Source organism: Hemicordylus capensis, chromosome 2 (genome assembly GCF_027244095.1).
Source record: "Hemicordylus capensis ecotype Gifberg chromosome 2, rHemCap1.1.pri, whole genome shotgun sequence".
NCBI classification, from domain to species: Eukaryota; Metazoa; Chordata; class Lepidosauria; order Squamata; family Cordylidae; genus Hemicordylus; species Hemicordylus capensis.
Window position 1 is genome coordinate 315,583,666 of NC_069658.1, and position 13,591 is coordinate 315,597,256.

The window sequence follows — 13,591 nt, forward strand, 5'->3', positions numbered from 1 at the left end:
AATCCCCGTCAGTAGAACCCTCAGCTAACTAGATCCCTCAGCTAATTAGAAGTTGAAAGGCTGTTTGCTCCTCTTCAGCCTGAGGCCTAAAGAGGGAGTGTGCTTCCTCCCCACCTCATTCTTTTTGGTGGCAAGGGGAACTGGCTGCTACCACCATCACCCCTGCAAATAATTTGCAGATAATTTAGCTAAATTTCCAGCATGAAGTACATGGTGATTCCTCATAATGGTTTGAGGCTTCAAGTGCACGTGTCATGCTGAAGTGAATGCCAGGCTAAGTGGGAACATTTCATTTGACCAGACTGATGTGGCTTCAGGCTTAGCTGGTATTGGGCTTAAGGGGAAAAAATTATGAAGAGCAAGGGACGTGTTCTCTGGCTGAGCTGCAAAAGTTCTCTAAAAAGAACGTCAGACTTGTTCACTCTTCCTTGCTCAGATGCAGAACATTTTGGAGGAGAATGGAAGGAAGTTTCTGAATACTGTCATTAAATCAGCTTAATTGTAAGTACACTGGCATGACAATAGCCCTTCAGTCAATCATTAACTATTTTGCATGCAAAACTGAACTGAAGCTGAGAGGTTTCAAATTGTAGTTAAAAATGATGGGTTTTTTTTGTTTTGTCACTAGTGGATCCTGCTTTTAAAAAAAATTCTTTGATTTCTTATTTCTACCACTCCTTATTTAGAAAAGAGCATATTTTGAATATTTCAGTTCAAAGGGCCCATAAGGTGCCATGACTTCATATTTCTTCTCTAACAAAACTCTCCTCAAGCTATACAAGCAGCTTACACAGCCACCCTATCATTTCCTTCAGTTAAACGTCGTCTGCCATAGAAACTAGCTTTCCCCACCATCCCCTTATGTATAATACAGGGTGTCTATAAGAGCAACATGTATTCCAGTGCCCTTTGGTGGCTTTGTTAAATACACACACTTGACAGGAGCTGGTTTTAGATTTTGGCTTTGCCCAGGCAGCTGTTGAGAACCCAGGGCCTTCAGAATGGCCGATTGCTGACCTGAGACCTCGAGGTTCTCCACATGAGCAGTGTGGAGAACCTAAGAGGGTTCTGCAGGGAGAACAGGCTTGACCTGCTCTCCCTGGAGATGATCTGCCAGCCTGCCCTGGGCAGCGAGATTGGCCGCCCACATGATTACCAGCTTCATCACAGAGCTGGTAGAGGTGGCAGGGATAGGGGGCCTCCTGGCTCCCAGAAGCCACAGCATGCCCCGCAGGAGTGCACAGGGCATGCTGGGGAGCCCCCCAATGTCTGGAGGCTTGTTGGAGGCTCCCAGTCAGAGGTCTCCTCATGAATCGCCACAGCATCGAGTTGTGCCACAGTGGCACATGATCTGGCAATGGGGTCAGCAGAGCCCTCACTCCACAAACCCCATTTAAAGGGAGGGGCATTTGGGGAGGTTTGCTGCCGGGAGCTTTGTGGCTCCCATTGCAGTACATGACCAGGAGAAACTGGGCTAGGCTCCCTAGCTTTTATGTGGCGATAACAGAGTGACACTCTGAGGGCCCACCCAGGTACAAGGGACACACAGAGAATGGTTTGCTGAAGCCTCCCTGAAACCTGATGTCAACCCTGAGAAACATGCAGTAACATCTGATGCTATCTTCCTTCTTCCTAACTTTGAGTCTTTATACCCCTCTAATATCGTTCAACTAGACAAATTTGACAGAGGCACAGAGATCACCAATCAATCAGAAATAAAGTCATGTCTCCAAGATCCTTTGGATATCTCACCAGTGCAAACTCTGTCTTCTCTGGATTCATTTTAATCCAGTAAAGAATGTATCAATTAAAAGCAATACCATTAATCAATTAATAACCATAATTCTATGGGTTTTTTGGGAAAGCAGTGTAATATCAATACAATACTGATGTAACTTCATATCTTGAGATGCTGCATCAAACACCTGTGCAAATAGGTAAATATTTGATTTGGTTTGAGCATATATTATTCAGTTTAATGCTTCAGATCACGCCCCCCAATTGGATTCAATGATTCAGATATGGATCTTCGATTTTTCTGAATCTTTATACATGAGATATATTAGAAAGCATCACTAAAATGCTTAAGCTCCTTAAGTCATCATGAAGCAACATTTCAAATAAATAGGTGCAGAGTGGTCCTAAAAATGGCTCTACTTTATTTTTATTTTTTAAGAGAAGAGACTTATAATTCATTTTTGTTATTAAACAGTCGGATGAGACTAGGTAGCCCCTTCTGAGGGCATTATTCAGAGAGACAGCAACTCACAGAAGGCACTTTGAACAACAGAGATCGCTATATTATTTCTACATCTCCCACTAAAGCACTGTGATTGGAGGGAACTGAGAGGTAGGGATGTGCAAACCGGTTCGGTTTGACCCCGGACCAAACACCCTCCGACTGTTTTTTTAAAAATAAAAAAAATGTTTTTTAACTTACCCCCTTGCAGGTGGTTGCAGGTGGCGAGGGAGTCACAGAGGTTTCCCCTCCCCGTGCTGGCCTTGCTTCATGCCTATACTGGCCATTTGGCCAGTTCTTTGGTCCATTCGGGCCTTCCCTCTCTGTGCAGAGGCCAATTGTGCCAGTGCAGTGACCTCCAAAATGGCCGGCGCACCGAAGAGGGAAGGCCCAAATGGGCCCAAGAACTGGCCGAATGGCATGAAGGGACTCATAGGCAGGAAGGGAGTCTGGCGGGGGGAGGAGGACCCTCCACTGACCCCCCCGCCGCCTCCAACAACTCCCCTGAAGGGGGTAATTATTATTATTATTATTATTATTTTAAAAAATTCATGACCCCCCCCGGACCAAACCGAACTGGTGGGGGTGGGGGTTAGGGATGTGCAAACCAGTTCAAGTTTGAACTGGTTTGGTTCAGCGGTTTGAACTCGGACCAAACCAGGCATTGGTTTTGCCCTGCCAGTCCAAGTTTGAACCAAACTGGCCCCTGTTTGAACTGAACTGGTTCGAACTGGTTCAAAGCTCCTAGGGTGCATTTCTGGTGTGTCCTCCATTTTATGACACTTTGTTTTGCTCAATTTGGCTCATCGGCCTTCCTCCATTTTGTGAAACTTGTTTTGCTCAATTTGCTGATTTTGCATTGGCTGAGCTATTGATTCTGTGATTGTACAGAGGTGTGTCTGGCTCTCTGGTAAGCTGTGCACTGTGCCAGTGTTTAAGAGCTGGCACCCTGTTTGCCTGGGAGGGGGGCGGGGAGGGATGCAAAGGTCGGGGCTCCAAAAGGAGGAAGTTTCAAACCTATTTAAACCCAAGCTTCTGGCCTGGAAAATTCTCTCTGGCTGCAGTTGCTGCTTGGCTCTGGCCTGTGTGCTGCTCTCTGTAGTTGCTGGTGTATGAGTCCTTGCAGACTAGCTATGCTTTTTTTTGTCCAACCCCTGTGTTCCCTTCTTTGCCTTCTCTCTCTGCCCTGTCCACTGCTTTAAACCTTTTCCCAGTCTCCTTTGTTTGGGCAGGGCTGCCTCGGGCCCGCCCCCCCCCACCTGCATTGCCCTGCATCCCTCCCTTGCTTCTCTCCTGTGCTTTTTGCTTTGATATTTATTTGTTTGTTTGTTTGTTTGTTTGTTTGTTTGTTTATCTATTAGATTTATATACCACCCTTCCAAAATGGCTCAGGGCAGTCCACAACTATTTGTGTTTTCTTTTAACCATTTGTGTTTATTTTCCCTGCATCCCATCCCAGTCCTCCTTGATTTCTTTTGCCAGGGCTACCTGGGACTGGGGCCTGGGCCTGCCCCTCCCTCCCCCCCCACCTGCATTGCCCTGCATCCCTCCCTTGCTCTTCTGTTTTGCTTTGATTTTTAACTGTTTGTGTTTATTTTTCCCTGCATGCCATCCCAGTCCTCCTCAGTATCTTTGGCCAGGGCACCTCAGGCCTGGCCCTGCACATCCCTCCTTCCACCAACCTGCATTGCCCTGCATCCCTCCTTCGCTCTCTCTCTTGCTCTGCTCTCTCACTCTTTCGTAGTGATGTGTTTATTCTCTCTCTCTCTCTCTCTCTCTCTCTCTCTCTCTCTCTCTCTCTCTCTCTCTCTCTCTCACCCCCAGTCCCTTTAAACTTTAAACTTTAAACTCCAGTATGTATATTTTTTGTTTGTTTTCTCTCCTGTGTTTGGTGCTCTCTCCCCCCCCCCCCCTTTGGTGGCTGCCTGGCTGCCACCAAACCCTTTCCTTCCCTCTCCCATTCCCACAAAGCTTTACCACCAGCCAGCCTTTTAATTTCTTTTCAAAGTTCTTATTTTAAGTTGTTTGGGCGGGTGAGTCACTGAAAAGCATCTCATTCTGCCCTCCCCCTTGCCCCCAACTGTGCCTGCCTGTGCCACCCTGTGCTGTGTGCCAGCCTCTGCTGACACTGGTCTCTTTTTTGTCCTTGCTTCCTTTGACCAGTGTGTGGGGCAGAAGATACTGGAAGAAGAGGGGTGAGTTCTGACTTTTTGTTATCCCCTTCCCTGCCTAGTAGGTTTTAAATAGAGCCTCCTTATTTTGCATTTGGATGTGGGGAGGGATATTTTGTGTTTTTCCTTGTAGGTTGTTTCTCTGTTTTTGCAGGTTGTTTCTTTTTTTACAGGTTCCTTCCCCTGTCCCCATCATTTAGGTTACTGTTGATTGCTTTGTTTTCATTGCTTACTGCTTTGTTCTGGGTGGAGTGGGTGGGTAGGTTTTTGTGTTAAAGGGGTTTTAGTTAAATAGGGTTAAAAAAAATTGAAACTTTTGCTTTAGGTTCCCCGTATTTTTAAAGGCTGGTAGGTTAATTTTCTTTTTTAAAAGTTGCCCCCCCCCCAGTATTATTTTTTTCAAAAAGGCCCCCCCTCCATCAGGATTTTTAAAAGAGGTTCCTGCTACCCCATCAGGTTCTTTTTAAAAAAATGGTTCCCGCCACCAACCCTTCAGATTTTTTTTTACAAAAGGTTTCCCACCCCACAATTGGCTTTCCTCCCAAAAAAGGTTTCCTTCCCCCCAATTGGTTGGTTTTTTCCCTTTTAAAAAATTATTGCCCCCCTTTTGGCCTTTCTTTAAATCTCTCCCCCCCCCCTTTTTTTAACATGTTTGAGAAATGTCTGAGTGCTGTGTTGCGAGCAGGGCTCACAGCAGGTTGCCAGACAGAGGTGGGAGAGGCCGGGATTGGGCTCAGACTGGGGGTTAGAGAAGAAACAATGATGAGACCGGGACCCCAGTCCTTCCCATCGGTGAATTCTTTGCCCCAAGTGAGGTGTTTGCATGCAGGCTTAACTACCCGCAGCCTGCTGTTGGCGCTGAACAAGGCCCTAGACCTGTGGCAGGTCCATTGCCAGGTGGTGCACCACCAGTGGTGCTGGAAGCTGGTGGTGTGGTGGTTTTTTTCCTGCCATAGCTCCTTCTGTGGCAGGGGTGGAGAAGGCAGCAGGCAGGGAGGATGTTACGGCTGGCAGTGTAGCAGCCAGATTTTCCCTCCCTCTTGTGGCCTCTCCCAAACTTCTTTCGCTGCTCAGTGCCCCCCCCCCGAGAACGCCCAGGTCGTGTTGAAGCCCAGTGCTGGGTCCTCCCACTCTGCCTCCAAGGAGGAAGGGTCTGCTGTGGCTGAGCTCGTGGAGAGGCCTAACCCCCCCCCCACTACCAGTGAAGCTGGGCCCTTCTTCTCCCACACAGGACAGAAGGGGGTGGGTGACAGCAGTGGGCAAGCAGGGGTGCATGCCCCCCCCCATAGGACAACAGTCCCCCAAGAAGCCAAAGAGGGTGCCCAGGGCATCAGAGTCCTCCCAGTGCAGTGATGTCTGGTGGCATTTTGAGGTCCCTCAAGATGCCCCAACCGCTGCTCACTGTGTCCACTGCAGGGCACAGTCAGTCGGGGCCAGGATCCCAAGCGCCTGGTGATAACGCCCATGTGGCAGCACATGCGGCATCATCACTCAGAGGACCTTGGGTGCTGCCTCTGGCTCCAGTATGTCTCACAATGCATTGCAGCTTCTTGGTGTGTTGGGTGACAGGGAGGAGTATGTCCTTGCTTGTCTCTGTGACCCAACCATCAAGGGCAATGTCGTGCACGCCAATGACTTGCCCAGGTAGAGGGACCTCCTGTTCTGGAGAGTTAGGGAGGAGGAGGTCACTAGGACCAAGAGAGACCAGGAGGGTGGTGCGGGTGCACCTCCCCCCAAGTGACCTGCACCCAGCAGTAGCAGCAGTGTGGGAGCCCAGGTGTCATCTACTCCTTCCCCTTCTTCTTCCCAGTCCAGCGGTGTGGCATCCCAGGCAGTGGCACCAACGTGGTAGGCACTTTCTCCCGCTAAATCATCCCAGTGTTTTCAGCAGCTGTGCCATGGCGCCTTGCCTGGTGTGTGGCAGGCTCGACCTACCAAGCCCACCAGTGCTGAGCAATGCGTTGCCCAGGACTTGGAGGAGCCTGTGGAGGAAGACCCAAAGATGGATCACACACAGTTCTGGGCAAGCTGCCGCCAAGTCTAGCTGCACCTGGCGGTGGTTGCTGTGCGCCTCCTCTCCTGCCCGCCAACCAGCATCCAGAGCACGCAGATGTTTTCACATGCTGGCGACATGGTAACACCTGCTCGGTCCCAGTTGGACCCTGGTGTGGTCGAGCAGTTGGTTTTCCTCAAGCTACCTGGAGGTTGAGCTGGGTGAGTGATTGGCCCATGGTTGAACCATGGTGTTGGTCATCTGCCAGGCAGTAGCCTCTGCTCATCCCTCCCCTCCCCCTTCCACCTTCTGCTGACATGAGTGACAGCCATGCCAACCAAGTCGCAGCGTGCCCATCACTAGTGCTGTGACTTGGCAACTGATACACCCTGTCCACTGGCGTAACCCAATGCTGAACACAAGCCCCTGGTTCCACCTGACCACAGCATTTGAGGGGCCATGGGCACACACACACAAACTATGCTAGGCACCGGCGGTGGTCTACATATGTAGTAAATATGTAAATTCCCAAAAACCTTGATTTTTAAAAATATAATTTATAAAAGCTTGATTTTCAAAAAAGATGATTAAAAAAAGCTTGATTTTTAAAAAGATAATCTCAAAACAGCTTGATTTGAATGTTGAAAAGATGAATTTATAAACATACTGATTGATTGTTCAAATGATGAGTCTTTGAAAAGCTTGATTCTCTATTTATATAAACATCTCAATTTTTAAATGTGTTCTGCAGCTAGAGGGGAGAGCAAGGCACTGGGACTTTGCCCAAAACTATGTCTGTAAATTCTTCAGTGTGTGTATTATGTGTACTTGTCTAGTTAGAAAGTTGTATGTGAATGTGTGTGTGAGAATGTGTGCATGCATTGAGGCTTTTTCTGTTGTGTGTGTGTGTATGCTGTCAGTAGGTTTTTTCCCCACCACTCCCTCCTCTCTTCCCTCTCCAGTTTGGTTCTGCTGACACGCACACACGCCAGACACTCATGCACTGGCCATAATGAGTATGTGGTCTCCCGCCACACCGTGTCGTGTGTGGCCTCCACTGACCCACCTCTGAGCCGGACTCTCCTATCCCTTTAATTTTTTCTGAGCCCCCCTCTCTTTCTTCTCGTTTGGTTCTTCTCTCTCTCTCTCTCTCTCTCTCTCTCTCTCTCTCTCTCTCTCTCTCACACACACACACACACACACACACACACACACACACACCAGACATGCATGCACTGTTCTGGCACCATGATGAGGTCTAGTTAGGTCTTGTTGGTTTGTGGCTGTTGTTGTGTAGCTAGTCTGTGTTGTTGTGGTGTTTGGTTTGGTCCGCTTGGCTTTGCAGTTCTTTCTGTGGTTGACTTGGGGGTGGCTTGGGGGAGTTGAGGCTGGCCCTGCTGTGCCCCAGACCCACTTTGGGGTGCCCTGGCACCCCCCCAAAGGGTTGGGGTGGGGCTGCCACAAATCCCCATTACTCCCTATGGGAAATAAAAAATATCTTCAAAAATTCACAAATAATCAGATATGTGTCTGATTGCCTTGGGGTTTGGTGGGTGGTAGACACCCTAGTTCTGTGCCCCTAGGTGCTCTACACAGGCTATAATGAGCTGGTTTGAATCCCCATTATAGCCTAAAGCAAACCTTCCAAAACCAGTTCGAACTGGGTTCAAATTTGAACCAAACTGAAGGGGGGCTCGAACAAAACCAAAAACACCATCCCCGTTCGAAGCCAATTCGAATTTGAACCAAACAGGCCAAGCCGAGTTTGTGCACATCCCTGGGGGGGGGGGGCAGTTCAATGGGGTGCTGGATTGAAGTGGCCTGGTATGGACTCGAATCGAACTGGACCAGCCAGTTCCATGCACACCCCTACTGAGATGTTGAGCAAAGTCTTTGGCCAACTTGAGATGTCAATTTCAAAAGACTTTCTCCCTCTCAGCATTTTCCATATATGAAAGTTCATCTCATTCCCACTTTTGTCAGTTCCAGCAAGTTACAGTGTTAGCCACTACTACAATGTGATTGACTGTTATTTCAAAGCCAAATTTGAAATTTCTGTATTGTTAATTTTACCTGGTCTTTTTACTCTAGTGTTCTTTATTCTCTGAAACAGTATTTTTAATGCTAGATCTTCCAAAAAATATCCACTGTGTTTTATGGTTTACCACCACAAAATCTCATCCCCCCGCAAAGGTACAAATCAGAAAAACTGGCCCAAAGTAAAACTTGGAAAAGGGACTATTATGCAGTGGAGCAGCAGCATCCCACATGTGGATCCCCCGCCCGGCATCTCACATGTGGCTACCCCACCTACTGCACTTATCTGGCCCCTGCACATGCATGACGGCCATTTGCACAACCAGCAACCACCCAAATGGCTGCCATGTATGTGCAGGGGCCGGATGAGTGCAGTAGGCAGGGAAGCTGTGCATGGGATGCTGGGCAAGGCACCGCTGCTCCCAGCAGTTTCCAGGTGCCACCAGTATACCCTACAGTAATGTTTTTTAAAAAGTACCTCTCACTGTCCTCCCAACTCCACCCTCACTGGCCGCCACTGCCATTACTAGAGTATTCACTTTTTGTTCTGCCCATAGAAATTATTTACTCACACAGCTGCAGCAAAGATAAATGACCCATTTAAAATTGTATTTTAAAGTTGTTATTAGGTTTGCTGGCTTATATAGAACGAGAAGGTTAACTTTGGAAGCTTTATACTTCCTGGGACAAATTCTATCGAGCTTGTTGATGCATAGCAACTTCACCAGTGTTAGTAGTCTTACTTTAGTATGCATGAGAGCATAATGAACAAGAAGGATGGGTAACTGCTGTGTTAACAGAAAATTAAGAATATGACATAGAACGATTGTGTGCCCAAAGAGCATTTCAAGTATTTGTTTGTTTTGTTTATTCGATTTTTTGATACAAAAATCTTACAATTGAGCATCTTGGACTTAGCCATAGTTCCAAGAATGTTCAATTCCCTCCAAAAATATGCACACATTTTTTTAAAAAAATGTGTCCAACCTTTCGTAGCACATCAAATATTTATTCCATATGCATGCATCTGTACACATGCGCGCGCACACACACATGTGCACGTGAACACACTTACACACTCTAATTTATTCATTATTCTGGAGAAAGATGGGAATTCATCATGGGCACTGCTAAATGAAAGAAATTCCCCAGAGCAACCAGTGCATTGTGTAATAATTAGTCTGACACAAAAATGTAGTGGCAGGGTAATTTGGCTATCAATCACTGTCATGGCTGGAGTATATGAGGCTTATGGCAGCTGCAAGAACAGCTGTAACCCAGGTCTATTGTTTTTGCATCCTATCCCACATATTTCTGGAACCTATTAGTGGCAGTTTTAGGGCTTGAAAACTGGATGGTGATAATAGAACACTGAATATTCCAAATGATGCTCACTCATTAAGCATCACTTTCTACAATAATGTCTAATTTCTGAGAGTTCACTTGGCAAAATTAAAAATGGAATGAGTGCTGCAGCTTACAAACAGCAACTGGAGTTTTCCTATTTAACACTCACAAAAGAGAGAAAAGTTTCCAACAGATGTATCAAATTGTTCCTTGTATCCTGTATGGTTTATTGCTTCCAAATACTTCCGTACAGCATTTTGTTTGTGTGGGTGAGAGGTGAGCAAAATGTGGCTTAGAACCCAGGATAAGATCTTAAACACAGTGGAGGATTTGCTGGTAAGTTTTGAAAAACAAAGGACTCTTGCTCACATATCATATTTTCTTCAAACCTCAAGCTAATAGCATTAGCTTTACTTGGGTGCATGCATGGATTCTCCTCCTGCTGAACCCAATTTGTTTATTTGTGCAACATCATTGTGTAACTCAGAGGCCATTTGACAGTGAAAGGAAAGAAGAAGGATCGCTCTGGGAAGATCTTTCACCTGGTGAAACTGTGTAGGAAAATGGATATGTGTTTAGAAAAACAGTTTGCAGGAGTGGGACATAGCAAATGTGTTCAACCTGAATTCCATAGCTGGAGAGAAAGAGAAAGCAAGAGAAAAATAAATAAAATAAATAAAAATAAATAAATAAAAGAAGACCAGTTCAGAGGATATGGTCTCTAAGAGTGGACTATTTAGTGTTTCCTACAATGAAGCCAACAAATAATTAGGGATGTGTGGAACCAGTTTTATTCTAACTCAAATCATTTCTAACCAAGCTGGTTTGACCAGTTTGAACTCAAACCAGTCTGCCGTCCCCCAGCCACCACCCAAAGGGGTGCTGGTCCAAGTTCTGACCCCAGTTCGAATGGAACTGACTCCAGTTTGAATGGAACCGGTTTGGAACCGTTTGCCAGCCCTGAGCCGGAGAACGTGCAAACATTAACATCCCAACGGTGAAGATATGAACAGTGTATGTGACAGCTGGAGACACTCAGACAGAGCAAGTGGCTACTTAACAGGCAAGATAGACACTGAATCATTGACAGCTAAGTGGAGGAGGAACCCAATTAGTCAAAGCACTATAAATCAGGCCAGCAGGGAGTGAACGGTGCTGATAGTAACAAGTCTCTTTGAGCCTTCTACAGCCAAGCCTGCAACTCCGAGAAAACCCCTGCTTCATGTGGCTTCTGGAGACCCATGTTTTCCCTGCTGTTACTCTGCTAAACTGGCCGAATCCTGACAGCTGCCCTAGCTGCAACGCCTCCCCCAGGAACACCTTGCATTTCTTTGGCTCTGGAACTGTGCTATCTGGTGAGCATACTGAGTTGCGAGAGAGACAGTCTGAACCTGATACTTTCAATAAAGTATTCTCTTGTGTTTTCCTTGCAGACTGGGGAGGATGCTGAGGAGCTGCCTGCGACCCTGCCCAAGACCTCCATGAAGACGTCTGACAGATGTACCAGAGAGGACACCAAGGAACCCCCCGTGGCCCTGACAGAGACCTTGATGTGGACTCCTAATGTCAAGAGTTCAAGTTGGACAGTTTTTGTTTGGATCAGTTAAAGCTGCCCCAAGCCGTAGTGGAGGGGTGGGATAAAATGTTTTTAAATAAATAAATGAACATGGAATTTTCTTAAGACAAAAGGGCAGCGGGGGAGTTATAAAACATGTGTGAGAACTGTGAGTTTAAATGTTTCTGTTAATATGTGTGTGTGTGTGTGTCTATCTATCTATCTATCTATCTATCTATCTATCTATCTATACACACACACACACACACACACACACACACACACACACACACACAGAGCTTTAATGCTTTTGCAAATTCCATTGCTGTTTGGGTCTTTCATAACCCACACTTACAATGAATATTAACTCCACACTTTCCTCTCCAGAGTTTTCCATCTTTTGCACCATTGAGTGAATCACAATTGTGACCCACATCAATATTTTTTGTTTGTGACCAACATCAACATCTTTTTGTGTGTGACAAACATCAATGTCTTTCATTTCGTACAAAGCAGTGCTTTATTTTCTACAGAGACATGTTCTTAGAAACCATAAAATTCTCACTTTGAGTGCACACTCAAACATGGGGGTCATTCACATGGCCGGGCGGGCGGAGGAGTAGGCAGGCAGGAGGAAGGCTGCATGAATCTTACCTTACTCCCCAGATAAACCAGAGGATGTTGCTGGGAGTGTGAACCATGCTCCCAGATGATCTGTTGCTGCATGGAGCATTGGAGGTCAGGACGTGTTGTCTTGGCCTCTGGGTGTCCCGCAGTGCACCGCGTGTCAAGCACAGTGCACTGGGAGATTCCCTGAGAAGATGGGCATTCTAGGCTCCCATGTAAATGTAAATGTAGCTCACCTAAACATAGCCCAAGGAGACACACGATTCCAGAGCCTGGGTCAACAGTGTGCTGGTGCTGTTAAAAAGCTGGGCTAGAAAGCTAGGCTAGGTGGCATGGTCCCACGCTATTGGGAGTGGGCCCAATCCCAGCACCTCATGTACAGCCTAACCCAGGCTGGCCTTCCCTAGCCTGGATTAGACTGCATGTGAAACTAGCTTCACAATGTTTAATGAGGGAATAACATAGGAGAAAACGAAAAGGAACCGAAAAGAAACGACTAATTCCAGTCCATAACAGTAAGACATTCTAAATTTAACTTTGTAATGGTCAGATTACTACAGTTAGTTAACCAGACAGCATGTATAGCTAATCACACTTCCAAATCTTAGTATTTGCTTTTGATGGTTGATTGTTTTGCAACATACTTTGTTCTTAGAAAATGAAAGGGTGATGTAAAAACAATCCTTGCAAGTGACAAATTTTTGTTCTGCATCATTTCTGTCGTGGGAAAAGCACATTATTATTTTGCAGTGTGCTTCTATTAAGGTTTTTTTTAAAAAAAACAAACCTAGAGATACTGCACATTGTAATTAAATGTGATCACAAAGTTCCACTTTATGTTAATACATTTTTTGCCTCCAGGATACAGTGCTATTAATGCTATATGTCATTAGTGATTTTATTAAAAATGAAAATTGAAATGAAAAGTAAGACTACTCTTATCTGCAAAGTTACTTATGACAATGATTTTTATATAATAATTTCTCTGCTGACTTCCACCAGTCTGAAGAACAGACTGGTGTTCTATTAAAACTGAAGAATAGGTTTAATAAGAAATCAATGGTAAGCATATATATTGTCATTAACGATAGATTGGTATCAGTGCTGTGAATGGCATAATTTATGTTGTTGCAGGACAGCCCTCCTTCCATTTCTGGATTCAGCCTCTCTATTGAGCCAGATGGTTTCAAAGAGGCTCTTCTCATGATCAGTGAGAAGAGCCTGGAGTGGGTTAGCGGGGAGAGTGGGCTTAGCCCGCTCTCCCCGCACACGAGCAGGCAGTCTGCTCCAGGCAGGTGAGCAGCTGCCCACGTGACTGCTGGCTCTGTTACGGAGCCAGCAGGGGCTGGGAGGATTGGGAGCTGTGCGGCTACTGGAAGCTCCAGCATGCCCTGTGCAAGTGCACAGGGCATGCTGGGAGTGCTTTTTAGCCTCCCAGTCGGGGGTCTACTCGTGGGTTGCTGTGTCATGGCAACACATGAGCACAACGATGAGGTTAGCAGAGCACTCACTCAGCTAACGTTGGCTAAGGGCAAGGGCAATTAAGCGGGGTACCCGTTTGTAAACCACCGAGCTCGCCTGTGAGCCCGGTGGTTTACACGACCAGTAAAAATCTGGCTAGG

General features: G+C 46.4%; 1 long non-coding RNA gene across 1 annotated transcript; it reads left to right on the forward strand.

The window, feature by feature from the left end:
- The first annotated feature begins 385 nt into the window (after positions 1 to 385).
- On the forward strand, positions 386 to 12,170 carry LOC128341914 (uncharacterized). The gene is made up of 3 exons (XR_008314664.1): positions 386 to 501; positions 4,403 to 4,434; positions 11,221 to 12,170. It is a non-coding gene; the product is annotated as an uncharacterized LOC128341914 (long non-coding RNA).
- The last annotated feature ends 1,421 nt before the right edge of the window (positions 12,171 to 13,591 follow it).